The 20,027-nt window shown below is 42.6% G+C and overlaps 1 protein-coding gene across 1 annotated transcript in view; it reads right to left on the bottom strand.

Annotated features, from left to right (window-relative positions):
• Nucleotides 1-20,027, bottom strand: part of CPE (carboxypeptidase E) — a 98,863-nt gene that overhangs the window by 61,132 nt on the left and 17,704 nt on the right. The window lies entirely within an intron of this gene.

Genomic DNA, 20,027 nt, shown 5'->3' with positions numbered 1-20,027 from the left:
TGATGATGAATGAGACAGGGTAGAAAACAACCATGAATGTGTAAAACTTTTCTCCCTACAGTTAGAAACCTATTATTTCTACCTTAGACGTCAAGGAGGATGCTTTATTGCATAAAGATGTTTAAGATGCACATTTAATGCAAACCCAATAGCTTTTATGCACAGCACTGTCCACAATCTTGGTCACAATCTCTAAGCAAAATGTCCAAGCTAATGGAATGGTCCAGACCACATTTCTTTCTTCAGACACAAATCCATTGGTATTTAACATGCTGCTGCCTTGTTATAATCCTTTCTTGCCTTGCTAGCCGAGAGGTTTATTTTCTCTGCAAAGCCTCAAACTACAAATAGGTGATTTCCTAGTGTGTGATTTTTATCACAGGCACCCCTCTCTGAGCACTTCCTGTTACCATCTGTCTCTCTGAGGGCCAGCATGCACTTTTCCTGGCTTTTCTCTCACCAGTCTGCTGTCTGGCATTTTCTCTGGCCTTCTGGGATTTTGGATAGCTGCTTCAGTCTGATTCACTCTAAGCTGTTCCCACTCCTGCATGTCCTAATTCTTCCAACTAGTCTGGAACGCCAACCAACAGGCCTGTTTCTCATTCATACAATTACAATGTTTGCAACATCCTTACCTGATGTTATCTTCCCACCTCCTCTCTCTCTCCATAGTCTCTCACTGGATTAGGAGCTCTCCCCAGAGATCCTCCTGTCTCTGTCTCTCCAGCAATAGATGTCTTTGGGCGTTAGGGGTCCAAACTCAGGTCCTCACAGCACAGCAAATACTTTACCTACTGGGCCATCTCTCCAACCTATGTGTTTAAAACATCACCTTCACACTATCGCTCATCGATTTTAGGACAGGCTTACAGAGCAAACTCTCAGGTCCCTTAGAACTCATGCCCAATGCTTCATATATCAGCTTCTCTGGAATTTGATCCTTGATGTCTTTCATAACCAGCACTTGATGAAGTACTCCTTGCATAAGAAAGCAACCAAAACTGTCAAGTTCTATTAATACTGAGCACTAAATGAATCAAGAAACTCAACTCGCCCACTTGCTGGAAATTATCCATTAGGTGTTCACCACGTTTTAAGTACGGCTCCAGCCACTGGAAATTCAGTGATTTAGTAGAACAAAAACAAACAAGCAAACAAACAAAACAAGGGCTGGAGAGATGCTTCAGTGGTTAAGAGGGCTTGTTGCTCTTTTCAAGGACTGGGGTTTAGGTCCCTGAACCCATATAGTGATGCTCAGATCCACCTGTAACTCTGGTTCCGAGAGATGCTATCCTCTTCTGACCTCCAGGAGTAATGAGTGTGGTGCACACACATATAAGCAGGCAAAGCTCTCATACACATAAAATATGTAAGTCTAAAAAACATTTAAAATATAGAGGAGATATCACATTTCTAATAAAGAAGGAACTGAAGTCCTATACATTAATGTGTGTATGACGATATATGTGAGTCTACAGGTTTGACCTCTCTGAACATACGTATATACAGGCCAGAGGTTAGCATCAGATACCTTCCAGAGTTGCTCCGTCTCACTTATTTGAGGCTCGCTGGTTCAGATAGACTGGCTGGCTGGTAGCTCCAGGATCTGACTGTCTATATCCCTGGTCCTAGTGCATGCCACTATGGCCAGCTTCTGCACGGAAGCTGGAGATGAGAACTTGGGTGGAAAACTCTTTTCTGATAGACTGATCTCCCCAGCCAAAGCCCAGGCACTTGTGACTTGGAAAAATCAGGAAGTTTCCCATTTATGCTGAAAAAAAAAAACCTACTTAATTCAGTATCTTTGCCTACACAGATTTCTTTGTGTTCCCACCAAAAAAGAAGGCATAGTGAAAACCATTTTACTGCCAGTAAATATTTGTGAAGGGGATGAGTAAATGCCTTTCAGTTCAATTCATTAGTTTCACAAAATTAATTAGTCCTTCTGAGCAATGTTTCTTATCTATAATGGAAATGTAATTCTTTGTTTATTTTTTTAAAGACTGTAATCTCTACACCACCCACAGAAATAGCTCAACAATAGGTGTCCTTTTCTCCAAGTCATATGTCACTTTATAATATCAAAGAAGTCACACTTATCTTAGCTCAGGTGATTTCATGTGGCACCTTTGGCATCTAAACAACTCACTAGGGAAAGAAGAAAGCGAAGGAAAACTGGATAGTTTCCAAATTTTAATAAGCAACAGCAGCACACTCTGCTAGACACTGATTCTCCGCTACGCTCACTTGCTCCATTCTACACCCTAATCAATCCATATTGATTGCTATGCTGATAAAGTGCTCCTTCTGATTCCTGGGCCTGGCCAGTAGGACATCTGTGCCTCTGAAGAAAATCTTTCAGGTGGTGGGGGTAGTGCTGCTGCTGCTGCTACTGCTCTTCCTCCTCCTCTTCCTCCTCCTCCTCCTACTCCTCCTCCTTCTTATTATTATTATTATTATTTTATTATTATTTTATTCTTATTCATCATCTTCCTCCTCTTCTTCTCCCTTCTACTCTTCCTCCTCCTCATTCTCATTCTTATCTTCCTCTTTCTCCTCCTCCTTCTTCTCCCCAGTCCTAATCCTCAATGTTTATGAAGAAAGAAGAACCCTATAGTAATGTCAGAAATCTGACTCATTTTGTGTGTGTGTGTGTGTGTGTGTGTGTGTGTGTGTGTGTGTGTGTGATTTGATGCACTCACTAATCATCGGAAAGTATTTGTTGAGAGCCCACTGTGTGTTTGGCGCTGTCCAGGGTGCTGATAGCACTACTGAAAAAGACAAAGGTCTGCATCACTACTGTGACCTGAATAGGTAAACAGCAAACAAGAATGTTGTCGGGCAGGCACACCTGGGATCACTGGGCACTGCGGGGACAAGCTAACCCAGGCACACAGACTGTGCAGGGACAATCTCACCCAGTCGAGGGTAAGAAAAGGGTGATCAGCAGGCACATAGCAGACTATGCAGGAGCGAGCTAACCTGGGCCTGGGGACACACCGAGGCACAACACAGTGCAGTCTAATGAGGAAAAGATACGGAAGAGTAATGCCAATGCTGATTCCCTGGAGAACACGGAGCAAAGAGTGTGTGGAGAGCCTGGAATGTGGCAGAATGTGGTGATTTGGAGATTATGGAAATAACACCAAACAGCTCAATGTCTCTGCTGCATTACCTCCTCGACTGGTTTCTCTTTACCACCCGTTCCCCATCCCTGTAACGTAAGTGTGTCATCTTGCCTTGAGGTGTGCTTTCAGGAATATAAAAGAGTATTTTACTCCCTCTACAAACTGAAGCATATTAAGGGGAATTGTTCCACCCAAACTCAGCTAACGTGGCTGCAGTAACAAATGTTCCCTGGGGCAGGAAATTAAAGGAAACTGGGCAAACACTGGGACCAAAGGGTAAGTTAAATTTTCCTGATGTATCGTCTCCCTTCATTACCAAGCTGAGTAAATCTGGCTCAGTTTTATTAAGACCAGAACATGTCCTTATGCCTTCATTTAAGGCAAGGACTCGGTCTCATTTAAATTTAGGCTTACGAGAGAATGGAAAATTGCTGAGTTAATAGAAGAATATAGATAGGAACACTCTCTGTCTAACCCAGGGCTGAAAATTGAAAACACAAAAAGCTGTCCCACCCTCCACCCTCACCCCCCACCTCCAACAAATGCCTGTAAATCCAGCACTCAAGAGCCTAAGGTGGGTGGATGACAAGTTCGAGGCCAGCTTGGATTTTATAGTGCAATCCTGTCTAAATAGCATGGAAGGAAAGAAAGGGAGTGGAGGAAGGGAAGGAGACAGGAGAGGCACAGGGAAGACAGGAAGAAAGAAGAATGCAATGTACAGATCTGAAGAGTGAAACCTAGCTTCCAACTCTATGATTTATATTCAGTGCGGGTGATAGATATCCCTGGTTTTCATCTAGACCACATTTGGAATGAGCTACAAATCCAGAAATGGAGGACACGCTTGTGATCCAGATATTGAGGTTAGAAAAGACACAAGCTTTTGATTTGAATCTTGACATGGGATAGCACATGCTTTTAAGGCAGATCTTGAGACCTAGTGGCCTTGAAAACCCTAGGCCAAGGCAGGGTAGTGCACACCTTTAATCGAAGGAGACAGAGGCAAGCAGATCTCTGAGTTCGTGGTCAACCTTGGACCAGATAGTTCCAAGTCCACCTGCGGTGGTACACACCTTTAATCTGGGCCATACTTTCTTCTGGAGGCCTACATAAGGACAAAGAGAAAAGGAAAGGTTTGTTCTTCTTTAGCTGCTTGAACTTAATTGCCAGCACATCTGTGTAAACCCATTTCTTCAGGATTCCAGCTTATACAGAAGGCCAGCTGAAACAGTGGGACTAAGCAATTACTAGACTCCTGGTCTTCCCACTCACAGCTGCCCATTGTTGGGTTAGTTGGACTTCAGACTGTAAGACATTCCAGTAAATTCCCTTATATATATAGAGAGAGACATTCTATAAATTCTGTGCTGTGACTCTAAGAACTCTGACTAATACAGTGTTTAACCATAGTAGCCATACATTCTTTAAAAAAACAAAAAAAATAACAAAACAAAAATAAATTAAAACCAAAAAGGTCCATTTTGCTTGAGAAACAGAATGCACTTCTAAAAAAGATGACAAATATCACACAACGCACGTCTCTAGCTGTGCTTGCATTGACTGTGATCGGTGTGTGTCTACACACCTGAAGCTACCGGTGTTTCACTTGTGAAGGAACTGGAGAATGATTGGAGATAAGAGAAACACAGGAATATAAATGTTTATCAAAGAAGGTTTAGCTCTGGGTGAAAAGTTATGTCCTACTGGTCATTATTTGCCCCAAAGCATACCTTAAGAAAAAATAATACTCAGAAAACACTTATGATGGTGCTGACAGCTCTGCTGAATGATAGTGTCCTCCTTTGATGTTCTTAACCCAAATGATGTCAGAAACCACGGAAATTACCCTCTGCAGCATCAGGTTCTAAAGATAATGCCAGTTCTTTTCTACAAAATTGGTCCCCAGAAAATAATAGAAGACATGTAGCCTCTGCTGCCTCATATTGGAGACAAAAGACAGATTAACTCCCAGCCATAGGAACCTGGGAAATGCCTTTCCCAGCAGGGTTTCCCTATTATCCAGAGACACTCCCAGGTTGGCATTAGTAATATGTTTAATACTTTTCTCTATTGAAGAGTTTGGGAGTACCAAAGCTAAGTGTCAAATAAACTAAGGCTACAACGACACCAGTATCTAATTCAAACACAATCATTTGAGTGTGGAATAATGAGAAAACCCACTTCTGCAGTGCTGGAAACATTTTAAACGACAGAAGAGGCCGTCTTCCTGCTCTTCCATGCTAGCATGTTTCAAAGCCTCCATACTTCCCTTGGAGGTACAAGTATCTACTAAGAAAACAGCCAGCCTCCCTGTGGCACGCCACTTTTCAAACTCAATTTCATTTCCAAATGAATTCTTCTTGAAAATTATTTACTTATATATGTATGTTATATTCAAAATGTCTTCACCTTACTCCAGACAGTTGGTACTCACCAAACTACTTTGATGGTGACAATTGTCACTAATGATGATGTGTTAGCCTGTGTGAAATGCACTCCCCACCCCCAGGCTCATGTGTTTGAACACCTGGTCCTCAGTTAATGGTACTTCTTGGGGTATGGTAGAAAAGATGGATTCTTTAGGATTGGAGGCATAGCTGGGGACAGGCCTTGGAGGACTGTAGCCTGACCTACCGATTCAGACTTAACCATCTGTTTCCTGGTTGGTGCCACACACCAATATGCTCCTCAGCCATGCCTTGATAGACTGTCCCCAGCTGGAAGCCAAGATAAGTCTTCTGTATCTGATAACAAGTGCTTCTGCCCTCTAAATTGCCTCCGTCAGATTGAGAGACCAAATCTATTGGCTTCAGACTCCATCTTTGAGAAACTGGCCTAAGCTTAAACTCAATTTAACAGACCGGTATCCAGTACCAGTTTCCAGGTTATTCCCCGACAAATGTGCATCCCCAGGTTACAGGCCTGTCCCTGACACTTCCCTTCCTAACGATCTCCAATCAGGAGGAAAGCAGAAGTTAAGTTTATGGCTTGGCTCCCAGCACCAGCCAATTATGTTAAAGGCCATAATGGTCTCCCAATCAGATGTGCACCAGACTATATTTCCCCCTTTTTGCCTCTATAAATGCCTAAAACTAAGTTCAGGGCTCCGCCTTCCTGCTGTGTCAGGGTTGGCGGGGACCCCTTGGTGGTCTTTTTGGGGTTAACAAAATGTTTCTGTTACAGCAAGATATTCTGTAACAGCCAAAAGGAAAACAAAACCGAGAAACAAATCTAATACACACTAGAAACCCAGTCCGAGCCTCCTGGTTACACCCCTTGCTTTCTTGTTGGTTGGTTGGTTGGTTCTTGCGTTAAAAGCTATTCTGAAAAGCACAGATGACTCTCAGGTGTGCACAAATATTCACATGTGAATTCACCTTGCCTTTCTCTGAAGCAGATTTCACTGTAGATTCTGAAACATCAGACCTTATTTTTTTTAACCTGACTTAAAACGTGATGTTATTGAAAGATACAGAACTCTTTCAGGATAAATGGGATCTGCTCCGTTCGATCCGTTGTGACTCCCTCCAAATGACAGTCTCTTTGGTTATTTTAATAACTTGGAATCAGAAAAGCCTAAAACAGGATCGCATAGCTTTGAAAGTGCAAAATTCTCCATGGGCTTTGCTTGTCTTGTTACCCAGCAGGGGGGTAGAAAAGAGACTTGGAGAAAAGATGAAAACCAAGCTACTTTCTCCGGGCACCTGATGCCAAGTGACTGAGAAAGATGAAGGCAGGGTTTTAATGGCATCTTTATGAACTCCTTAAGATCCGTCAGTGGCTCCTCTGTGTTCCCACAGACTGTGAGATGTTTTTCATAACATAAACTAAATAGAAAGGGGAGTGGGAAGGAGGGAAGGCTGCAGGTGGGAGGGGTGGAGAGCAGGGGAAAGAAGAGGGGAGGAGTGGGGAGTAAGGGAAAGAGGAAGGGTGGGGTGGGGAGCAGGGCAAGAGAAGGGAGGAAATGAAGACAGGAACAGGAAGAATAGCACAAGCGTTTTCAAAGGAAACTTTACTTTCAGATAAGAACCATCACCCCTCTCACACTGCTAAAGGGCCTTTCCAGCAACTTCTCCATGCCTTCCTAATTTCTCCCATGGACAAGAAGGAAAAACAATTCTTTTGGTGAAGAGAAAATGGGGAACTAAAAGAAGCTAGACTTTTATCTTATGTAATCCTAGGGCGATAGTATGGTCAGCACCTCTAAGGTAATTCTGACATCATCACTTCTGCTGTTTCATTAGGGGCTGGGAAGATAAGGTCACACACAGACACACACACCTAACACACACTCACACACACACACACACACACACACACACACACACACACAACTGAATTTGTCAACCAAGCAACCCAGAAAATGTGAGGCTTCCCCCTCCCTGGTTCCTGGTCTACCCACTTTATCTTATGCAGTAGAGCTGAAGTCCAGCCATCTGTCAGGCACAACTCACTTTGTGTGCAGTTGGTTCATCAGTCCCACATGATTGGCTTAGAACAGCTCTGATGAGCTGATGCATCTTTCCCTTCAAACTCACTGCTGGATGAAGGTAGAAATCAGCAGAAGCAGCTTCGGTCCTGGTTTTGGACATGACGACTTCAGCTCTTACTCTTCATAGCGCCTGTGCTCTGCGCATGAACGTGAGGCTCTGAAACTAAAGTTCCTGCTCTGTGGTCCTGAAATCATGCACAGAACGGAGCCACAGGCTCACACGCAAGTACACTCACACACTGTCCTCCCACAGGCTCACACGCAAGTACACTCACACACTGTCCTCCCACAGGCTCACACTAATGTACACACACACTGTCCTCCCCCTACAGGCTCACACTAATGTACACTCACACACTGTCCTCCCACAGGCTCACACGCATGTACACTTACACACTGTCCTCCCACAGGCTCACACCCATGTACACTCACACACTGTCCTCCCCCTACAGGTTCACACGCGTGTACACTCACACACTGTCCTCCCTCCACAGGCTCACACGCATGTACACTCACACACTGTCCTCCCTCCACAGGCTCACATCCATGTACACTCACACACTGTCCTCCACAGGCTCACATGCATGTACACTCACACACTGTCCTCCCACAGGCTCACACGCATGTACACTCACACACTGTCCTCCCCCTACAGGCTCACATGCATGTATATTCACACACTGTCCTCCCACAGGCTCACACTCATGTACACTAACACACTGTCCTCCCACAGGCTCACACGCATGTACATTCACACACTGTCCTCCCTCCACAGGCTCACATCCATGTACACTCACACACTGTCCTCCACAGGCTCACATGCATGTACACTTACACACTGTCCTCCCACAGGCTCACACGCATGTACACTCACACACTGTCCTCCCACAGGCTCACACGCATGTACACTCACACACTGTCCTCCCCCAGGCTCACACTAATGTACACTCACACACTGTCCTCCACAGGCTCACACGCATGTACACACACACTGTCCTCCCACAGGCTCACACGCATGTACACACACACACTGTCCTCCCACAGGCTCACATGCATGTATACACACACACTGTCCTCCCACAGGCTCACATGCATGTATATTCACACACTGCCCCTCCACAGGCTCACACGCATGTACACTCACACACTGTCCTCCCCCAGGCTCACACTAATGTACACTCACACACTGTCCTCCCTCCACAGGCTCACACGCATGTACACTCACACACTGTCCTCCCCCAGGCTCACACTAATGTACACTCACACACTGCCCCCCACATGAATGTACACACACACACTGTCCTTCCCTCCCTAGTTCCAGGACATACAATGGAAAAGAAGTAAATCAGTTGGGCGGTAGATGTCTTTATTCTCCAACCCAAACTCGACATTCCCATGAGATCTTTAAATACCTTCTAATGGAATTTTTTTCCTTCCTCTGCTAAATAGAAGAGGAAAAAAAGTGAAGCAAACATCATCCTTCCTTTATCTTTTCCAGTAAAGCCACAAAGTTGTAAACCATTTGCCTCTTACGTATTAATGAGTTTCTATTTCAGTGTTTTCTAGGATGAGACTGCAAATGTGTGACAAAAATAAGTTGCCATTAATAGCTGGGTGTTTGGCCACCGAGGGAACTCTGACCTCTGTCATTGCCCAGCCAGCCTGTGTGACCTTCCCGTTTGGGCACAGGTATGAATAAGAGCCCAGATGACAAACCTGCACAACGAGGCAGCTCAGAGCTCTGGGGCTCGGTGGCTTTCCTCCTGACCTGCTACAAATGGAACTTATTCGCATGAGTGAGTGGGTCCTGGAGCACTCTCTGACCAAAACAAAAATTTCAAGAAATATGCATAGATCTGGAAAGGCTTAGTTTGGGCGCAGTGGCCCAAAGTCAGAAAGACGAAAACCTCCTTCTCTCTTACGTGTGTAGCCGAGCTGTAAATGTGTAGATTTATATAGACCCGCACAAATGCAGTTAAATCTAAATTTAGAAAGAATATTGAGGGAAGTTAAAAAGAGATTTTGAGAAAGGACAAAAGAGCATGAGACATGAAGGTGGAAAAAAAATGTCACCCATGGAAGGACAGGGGGAAGGGTTGAGAGGACATTTTACTAAAGCATACCTTATTTGAAAATACCATAATGGTACCTAATTCTTTGCATACCAATTTTAGATTAAATTTTGGAACAGTGAAATGCCTCAGAGATATATAGGTAGTTGCCAACAAGCCTGACAACCTGAGTTTGAGCCTCAGAACTTACATGATGGAAGGAAAGAATCATACCCTACAAGTTGTCCTCTGACCTCACATGTGTGCTGTGATACACACACACAATAAACAAATGTTTAAATTTTAATAAGATTATATTTTTTGAAATGCAGGTCTGTCAGGATCTCTAATGTGGGTGTGAGGGTAGGAGTCCTGTGTGACTGACACACAAGGCAACTTCAGAAGGAAGAACAGCTGCTACACAGTCCTAAGATCCTGCCAATCTCATGGACACTGGCTCTGCAATGATATTACACAGAAGCCAAGGTTAAGGAAGAGTTCCAGGTGGCCATAAAGCACTAATCAACCATAGTGTAAAATAAATCGCGGCTGGCTCATCACATTTCTTCCCAGATGGTAAAAACATGGAGTTTCATAGAATCTTGGGTATTCGTTGACATATTCAAACCCTGCTAAGTTTTGTTTGTTTCTTTGTTTTAAACCAAGAGTTTTTATATATACATATGTATGTAAGTATCCTGGAAGACCCGTGATAGAAAAAAACTTGCCCAGACACAGGGATGTTGCTCAGTTGACAGGGTGCTTGGTTAGTACACACAAAGCTCTGTGTTTTTCTAGTCCTTACAACTGAATAATTCAAGCACAGTGACAAGCAATTATAATCCCAGCACTCTAGAAGTAAAAGCAGGAGGATCAGAAGTTCAAAGGCATCCTTGGCTACAAAAAGAGTTGGAGGACCAGCCTTGGGTACATGAGATCCTGTCTCAAGAACAATCAACATATTCAAACCTATCATGTAATCTTACTCTGTCCTCTAAGGAACATCAACTTTCCTGACGCTAATAGTATCTAGGGATAGCTAGAAGATTCTAACAAGTCTTCCTCATGTTATACCTTTGCACCCCATCTAATAATCTGTTTGCTCTCTCTGTCTCCCTTTGCACTAGCCATTCCAGAATAGGATAGCATACATGCTCAAGAACATACCTACAGTAGGCATACTTGTGACATGACAAATGTAAGAAGAGACAGTAGCTGATGTTAACAATCTGTTTCCACAGTGTCTCTTGCAGGGAATTGTTGTTCCTCCTGTATCCACTCTTAACACCATTAATCAAAACGTTTTCTGACTACTGGAAATGATACATAAGAAAATAAATACAGTGTACTGGTTGATTCAGAAACCTACAATTATCCCTGAGTCTACAAGATCAGCATCCCTGGCACTGTGGTTTCAATAGGATTGACCTCCATAGATCAATGTGTTTCAATGCTTGGCCATAGGGAGTAGCACTATTAGAAGGTATGGCATTATTGGAGGAGCCTTGTTGGAAGAAGTGCATCATTGTGTAGGCAGGCTTTGAGGTCTCCTAAGCTCTTCAGTCTACACCCTATGTGGGATGTCAGTCTCTTCCTGCCAGCCTTTGAATCAAGATGTAGAACTCTTTGCTCCTCCAATAGCGTTTCTGCCTGCATGCTGTCTTGCATACTACCTCGATGATAATGAACTAAACCTCTGAAACTGTAAGCCAGCCCCAATGAAGTGTTTTCCTTGATAAGAGTTACCTTTGTCATGGTCCTTAAAGACACCTAAAAAAAAAACTTCAGAATGCACTTCTGGCCTACTTAAATCAGAAACTTATAGTGAGGTTCCATCAACCTGCTCAGGACAATGACAGGGACTTCAGATTGGGAGACACTGACATCTTAAACGTGGAGCTTTGAAACAGAACACAGACGGCTTTGAGCTCTTACAACACTTCCTTTTAGCTGTTAACGTGGAGCAAGTCAGTCTAAGCTGAGTCTCCTCTGCTTGTTTTATCTCTTAAATCAAGGAATATTCAGAAACCTGGCACAGAAGAACTCTTTAATAAACACCACTGCCTTTACAATGTCTTCCTTCATCCTTGATATATAGTCAGCATGAAGAAACACCTCACCCTCCATGCTATTTGTAAGTGACTTCAGCAGAGCAGGATAGAGCAAGAAGAACACACAAACTTTCAAACACAGGTCTTGGTCCTTTGCAAGAGCAGTATCCATAGTGGGTTTTTTTTTTTTCCTACTTTGTTTTAAAACTTTATTTACATTGGTATTCTGCCTCCGTGTATGTCTATGTGAGGGTGTCAGAACCCCCAAAACTGGAATTACAGACATGTGGGTGCTGGAATTTGAACCTGGGTCCTCTGGAAGACAAGCCAAAGCAGACAGTTAAGAGCAGTATTCATTCTTGACTGGTGAGTTATCTTTTTTTCCTCTTTGCTCAATAGTTCTGTGGAGCCATGAAAGACTGACTGTAGCAGCCAAGATAATTTTTATAATTACGGTTGACTCACAGTAGATTTCTAGGGTTAACCTTTAAAACCTTATCTCAAATTGGCTTGTCAAATATGGTTCACCATTACAAACCTCAAATCCCTAAAAAAGGGCACAAGACTCTAGAATTTCTTATTCCAAATTTCAAAACAGTCTAGCCTGTGGTGATAGCCCTGTTCACATGATAACTGCTATGCAAGATCAAAGACTTGAGCTCTATCCCTAAAGGCTCATATAAAAGCATTTATGGGCGTGTCCATGTGTGCCCGTACCCCAAGTGCTGAGAGGTGGAAACAGAAAGTTCCAGGGATCATTGTCCAGTGAGCTGAGTCTCATCATTGACTCCCAGTTCCCTGTAAAAGACCCATTTCAAAACAAGGTAGATGATGTTCATGAACACACACACACACACACACACACACACACACACACAAAATCTTCCCCCAAACAAAATGATTTTATACCAAAAAAATTCTTTAGTATGATTTTTAGAACTTAGTTTTTTCCTTTCTATTTTCTACCTCACAATTTTGTTTTAGGGTTTTCTTGTCTACTGTATCTTCTTCAGTGAAGAGAGAGGGAGAAAGAGAGAGACATAAAGGAGCTGCTGAGTAGAATTGAGCAGGAAATGTTTGCCACCATTAGTAAAACCAGATTTTCCCTTTGTATTGCAAAGAGACTGGCTCAGCTGGTAATGGTCATCACAGGTGCCTGTGTCTTCATGAGGCTCCACAATTTCTGTGGTACTGATGTATCCTCTGTCTTTCTCTGTCTGTCCCTCTCTGCTCTCTTCTGATCCTTACAGTCTCTAAGGTGATGATGAGGCTAACATTTTGTCCTGAGATACCCATGCTAATCTCTCTAGCCAATCTCTCTCCTTAGTGGTCCAATCTACTGTCACCATTTTACCTTCACCAGTTTTGCAAAGAATTCCAAAATAGGTTCTTGGCTGAAATAAAGACCTTCATTTCAAAGTAATGATCATACACCATTCCAGGTAAATCTGCACAAGCCAACAGCTAGGTTAAATCCTCAGCCTGGCATTCGAGGACGTTCACAATATAGGTGAAGTCTACCTCTTGAGGTTGTACATCCCCTCCCTGTTCTGCAAGCTCAGTTCACACAGCCCTTTCTCTCTGGCTAGTCCCCGAGAGGATCTTGTAACCACTCCTAGAGATGATAGAGTTATAATTTGGAAGAGAACAGTCCTTCTTCTAGAATTCTGGTCAAAAATCAACTGGATAAACATCATTTCTTTCACTTCAGTTCCTCCTCCCTGCCCCTATTAAATGTATATCCTTCATTTCTATATCCTGGAACTTTCAATTACTGGGTTTGCTTGTTTGTTTGTTTGCTTTTCAAGACAGGGTTTCTCTGTGTAGCTTTGGCTGTCCTGGAACTCACTCTGTAGACCAGGCTAGACTTGAACTTATAGAGATCTACATGCCTCTGCCTCCTGAGCGTTGGCATTAAAGGTGTGTGCCACCACTGCCCGGCTTCAATTACTTTTAATGTACCTGATATGTCAGGTCTTTATTATCGTAATACATCCACAGGTCTTTTTTTTTTCTAAAATGTCTTTTATTATTATATTAAACCTATGGTTTCAGTTTAATAAAAAATATGGACCATGAGACATCTACTTATACAGTAATAGGAATAAACACAAAATACAATTAATTAGAGGTTATCCAAAATAAATTCAGTTTAAAGATGGAACACATGTGCTTTTATCAATTAAACAAAAAACTTTCTTTTCATTGGATTTCCTTTTACATCCACAGGTCTTAATCTATCTAGTTCTATAACAGAAGTTTTCTCAAAATGGTAGTTTATATATATTTTTTTAAATTTACAATCAATAGTTATTACCTTTACAAATCTTTCTTAAAGTCCATTTTTATCATTGGCAAATCCAAAACACTAATACCTATTTATATTCGATACATTAACCATAATAATCATCATTATCTTAAATATATACATGTAACCATAATACAATGTATATATGTATAAAATATCCCACATTTCCCTCCATTAATATATACAGATATTTTCTGTATCAATTAAAACAATACTCGGTGACAACTGGGACGGCACATGCCTATAATTCCAGCATGTTGGAGAGTGAGGCAGGAATATCAAGAAGGCTAGCCTGGACTACATAGTGAGACCTTGTTTCAAAAAACAAAACAAAATAAATTTAATTTAAAAGTGCATACATAACTGGGAGTAGAGTTGGATGCCTTTAATCCCAGCACTTGGAAGGCAGAGGCAGGTGGATTTCTGTAAGTTCAAGGCCAGCCTGGACTACAAAGTGCCTTCTAGGACAGCTAGAGCTACACAATGAGACCCTGCCTTTTCTCTTTTTAAATTTTATTTATTCTTCTCTTATATAATAGATTGCAATGTGCTTTCCCCTCCCCCAACTCCTCCAAGTCCTCCTTCCCTCAAATCCACTTCCACCAAAAAAGAACAAGCCTCCCAGGGATATCAGTCAAACATGGGACCCTGTCCTTTTTAAAGGGACATAAATAATCATTTGGCTTATGGACATATGGTGTAAAAGAATAGTGTCCCAAGTGAACCTATTTCTAGGTACATCAAGATTAACATGATCACATAATGAAGAATATTTGGGCAACTCAATTTTATAATCTAAATAAGGACAAAAGTGAAGCCCTTTGATACCTAATGCCAAAGCTTAGATGTATGAATTAATTAGCTGTGGCAATGATGGAATACTGACTGGTTAAAACACTGAATGTCTGCCAAGTCTGTGCCTAACAATGAGGTGTGAATCACCTAGGACTCCTTAACAACAGAACTATATGTTTAATATAGCTAGTGCCAGATGGTCTCCTCAATTTACAATTCCTCAATTAACAGGAGGAAATATACGGGTGCTATGAGCCAAGACTCAACCAATGAAATCAGTCTTCAGTTGCTATGCTGTTCTCTCACCATGGCAACACTACAAGCAAGAATTCAGGTTTTCAAGACAAGCCGTCCATCTGAAAGTTTCAGGTCCCTTAAGCTATGATCAGCAGATACTTCAGCAGAAAACAACAGTCACAAAATAGAAACAACATTCTTTAAGACACCGTGGCTAATTTTTAGTTTGGAAAATATTATCAACAATCAGGTGATTCTCTTTAGCCTAAAAATCTCCTGAATTACCATTTACTATGAACCTATGAACAGGTCAATACAGGTTTTCTCAGTGGAAACTGCGCTCAATTAGGGTTATTTATTCTCTTCTATCTAGCCTCTAATAACACAGCACACGGCTTAGTCTGCACTCCTCTAGAGCAATCCCCACAGCAGCCATCCCAAAGGGCCTCTCCCACTCTTCTCTTTCCCCTGAGACCAGGACTCTACCCTGGAAAACACAAATCAGGAACCTGTAAGAATTATTTCAGCCACACAATGGTGCCACACACCTTTAACCCCAGTACCCAGGAGGTAGGGGCCAGCAGATCTCTGAGTCTCAGGCCATCCTGGTATGCAGAATGAGTTCCAGTCAGCCAAGGCTACGTACACAAACTCTAGCTCAAGAAGATGAAAAAGGAGGTGGAGGGGGAGAGGAGAAGGGAAGAGAAAGAAAGAAAGAAAGAAAGAAAGAAAGAAAGAAAGAAAGAAAGGAAGGAAGGAAGGAAGGAAGGAAGGAAGGAAGGAAGGAAGGAAGGAAGGAAGGAAGGAAGGAAGGAAGAAGGGAGGGAGGGAGGGAGGGAGGGAGGGAGGGAGGGAGGAAGAGGATTATCTCCCGTATGGTGGGTGTCGTAACTGTTACTACTGATAAATAACTATCCTCCTTTGTTGCCTTAGTCACTTGTCTTGTTGCTATAACAAAATACTTGACAAAAGCTTCTTAAGGGAAACAATGTTTCTTTTGGCTCACAGTTTGAGGATACAGTCCATAGTGCGTGGGGGGTGTGGGCAGAAAGAGATGAATGCTTGTGTTCAGTGAGTTTTCTCAGTCTTATCAAGTCTGAAACCCCAGTCTATGAAATGGTGTAATCTGGGTGGATTATCCTACCTTAATTAGCCTCATGCGTTAAGGCTAACTGAGCCTACATTATGCCTCATAAGCAGGCATAGAGGCCTGTCTTCTTGGTGTTTCTAGATCTTGTCAGTATTTACAATTGGCATAAACATAAAAATTGGGCAAAATTAAGGTTTTTGGTTGGTTTTATTTTGTTTTTCTTTTGGGGATTTTGTTTGTTTGAGTTTTGCTGTTGTTTTTCAGTTTTTGGCTTTCAAGACAGGGCTCCTTTGTGTAGTCATGGCTATCCTGAAACTCACTCTGTAGACCAGGCTACTCTCGAACTCACAGAGATCCACCTGCTTCTTCCTCACAAGTCTTGGGATTAAAGGAGTACACCAACACTGCTTGGCCTCAAATTAAATTTTATCAGTGCTTTTATTTTTATTTTCCTTTAATCTTCTCTCATAAAACTCATCCAGACTGCAGCTTCCCCTCCCACCATTACTTTCAGCTCCACTAACCTCCCCTAGATCCATCCCCTCAGAAAAAGACCAGGCCTCCAAGGGACATCAACCAAGCATGGCACAAGAAGATATAATAAGGCCAGGCACCAACCCTCACATCAAGACTGGAAAAGGCAACCCAGTAGAATGAAAAAGGTCCCAAGAACAGGCAAGAGAGTCAACACCCCCACTTACACTGTCAGCAGTGTCCACCCCACCAAAAAACACCCAGCCAACAGCCACAACATATAGGCTAAGGACTTAGCACAGGCCTATATAAACTCTGATTCAGATTGCTGACTCAGTCTCTGTGAGCTCCCATGACCCTCCTTAGTTGATTCTAAACCATGTTCTCCTGGTGTACTGGGCCTTTCTTGCTCCCACATATTTCTCCTCCCTTTCTTCTGTGGGGTTCCCTGAGGACCAAGGAGAGAAACTAGGTGAAGACCTCCAACCTGGGCTCTCTCTCCACCTAATGTTTGCCTGTGGATCTCCAGCATCCACTCACATCAGCTGCCAGAGCATTTTCCCTGAATACAACTGAACTGGGAACCAACCTACAAATACAGCAGAACATCATTAGGAATCATCCCATTGATTTTGTTTCGTTTTGTTGCTGTTTTGTCCAGTTGTGTTTGGTTCTACTCTAGGTCTCTAGACTGTCCAGCATCCAGTTGTTGTTCTGGCTTGGGCTCTCTCCCAGTATGGAGGCTGCCTTTTTGTCCTTTTGACAGTGTCCTTTGCCTTACACAAGTTTTCAGTTCCTTGAGATCACGTTTACTAACTGTTGGTCTTAGAGCCTGAGTCACTGGTGTTCTGTTCAGGGAGTTGTCTCCTGCTCCAGTGTTCAAGGCTCTTCCCCAACTCTTTCTTCTGTCAGATCAGTGCCTTTTATATTGTTGAGTTGCTTGGTATTGAACCTACTATATGCTTCTAAGCATGCGTATCTACTACTCAGCATCATCCACAGCTACTGCCAGTGTGTATCTTGAAGCAAGATTAAATCCTTCATCCCATCTTCTGAAGTCATCCGTTCCACCGAACATGGTGCTGGGAATAAAGTAAATCCCTTTTCCACATCTGCTAATTCCCATTGTTTTCCTAAATCCTAGACTCTCCTCCTCCTCCTCCTCCTCCTCCTCCTCCTCCTCCTCCTCCTCCTCCTCTTCTTCTTCTTCTTCTTCTTCTTCCTCTCTCTCTCTCTCTCTCTCTCTCTCTCTCTCTCTCTCTCTCTCTCTCCTCCAAATGTGTGTTTATTTTAGCTCTTTTCTCTGTCCTGGAAGCCCAGCCCTTCCACAAGTTCAGAGAAGTCCTCCAACAAAAGCATGTTTCTTCCCAGAGTGTGTATTTTACAGCCAAGGAAAATAACATCTTCTGCACTTGCTTATGCTGCACTAGAGTGATGTATTTCAGTCCTTTCCTGACTCTCTCCCACCTTTGGCACACAGAAGCACTCCCTTGCACGGACTCAGGAAGCCCTGCTCTAAGGATCTGCAGGCACAATGAGTGATAAGCCATGTTCCCGTAAACTCTGCAGACTAGTCCACTCAAACAGTTCACAGGAACAAGACATAGCTGTTCCTGTTACCCAGCTATCTCAGGAAATGAGCCCTGGGCTCTGAGGCTTCACCACATAGCACAGGTTGTTTAATTTCTCTGTGAAGCTCCAATACAATCAATTCTACGAGAAGAGAATGTCACAGTCCAGGAGTGGGAGGGGTAGCTACAGTTCTATAGTTCCACAGTTCTAAGGAACACTAATGAAGATTGGGTTCAACAGTATGAGTGATCAAAATAAATTTCCCCTAATCAGAAACCTATAATTAGAAAAATTAGTTAAATGCTAAATGTTTCCGAATAGTGAATCACTCTCTAAATCACCTGACGGCCTGCATGCTCGTTAGTCGAGCCTGAGTTGCAGCTGGGTGAAAAGTGTCCAAGAGCAGCTGCCGATCAGAAAGCAGAGGCTGCGCCGGCTGGGCTCCCTCGGCTCTGCGACTACATCCCTCCTGTTGTTTCTATATTGGGTACTTTGTTTTTAAGCATGTTCACCATGTTGTTTTTGAGACCAGGTATGGTATGTTATCCAGACTGATCTTAAATCCCAGGCTTTAAGATATCCTGGCATCTCAGTGGCCTGAGTATCTAGACCTGAAACCAAAGCCACTGTGCCCAACACACACACACACACACACACACACATACACACACATTTTTAATTGCGTGGTGAAAACAGAATGCTGATTGTGCTATTTTTAACTGATGGGAATTGGCTTAGAAAGATCAAAATTATCTAACATGTTTTTATGCTATGAATTACTAGAAAGTACTAGAAAGCTGGACGTGGTAGGTCTGCTTTAAGCCCAGCACTCAGGAGGCAAAGAGAGTCATGCCTGTAAGCGCAAGGGCAGCCTGGTCTACATAGTGAGAGGCTAGCCAAGGTTGCAAATAGTCAGACTCTACCACAAAAAGAGAAAAGTATACAATAGACACTGAGGAAAATAATGATCAACTACCACATATTACCATGTATTATTAGCTAATTATTATGCTTCTAACTGTATAATATAGGAAAATCTAAATAATCACACAACCATTTTATATGCCTAATTTTTGTACATATAAAGTGTTAGTGTATGTACTCTCTACCCCAGATCGTATTATTCCCTTGACAGACGACACAGACTCCAAAGGACAATACAGCTCCCAAACTGTATTCACAGATAAAATGAAAGTATGACAGTGATGTCACCTAACTGGGGACAAGGAGGTCAGTATGTAAGAAGTGTAGTAAAGGGGGATGGAAAGATGGCTCTATGATTAAAAGCAAAGGATTCTTTCCCAAAGGACCCATGTTTGATTCCCAGCATCCAAAAGGCAGCTCATACCTGTCTGTAGCTCCAGTCCCTAAGAATCCAGCGCCCTCTTCTGGCCTTCTCAGGCACCAGCACAAATGATGCATACACATACGCAGGCAAAACACCCATACACTAAAATAAAAATAATCTTTTAGAAAAGTATAATACTCTTTTACAGGTTTAGAATTAATCATTTCTTCTATTTTCAAGGTTTTAAACCAGGCATACTGGTGCACATCTTTAATCCTAGCACTTAGGAGGCAGAAACAGGCAGATCTCTATGAGTAAAAGGCCAGCCTGAATTCCCAGAACTACACAGTGAGAAACTTTGTCTCAATAATACACACACACATACATACATACGTACATACACAAATACATACATACATAAATACATAATAAAAAATTTTAATTTAGCTTTTTAACCCTATTTAAACCCCAACCTCCTTTTAAAAGAATCTACCTTGCAAAAAGACTTGTCCATTTTTCTAATTGCTTCAGTTAGCATGTA

Source organism: Micromys minutus (assembly GCF_963924665.1).
Source record: "Micromys minutus genome assembly, chromosome: 14".
Lineage (NCBI taxonomy): Eukaryota > Metazoa > Chordata > Mammalia > Rodentia > Muridae > Micromys > Micromys minutus.
This window is presented reverse-complemented; position numbering and strand designations above follow the sequence as displayed.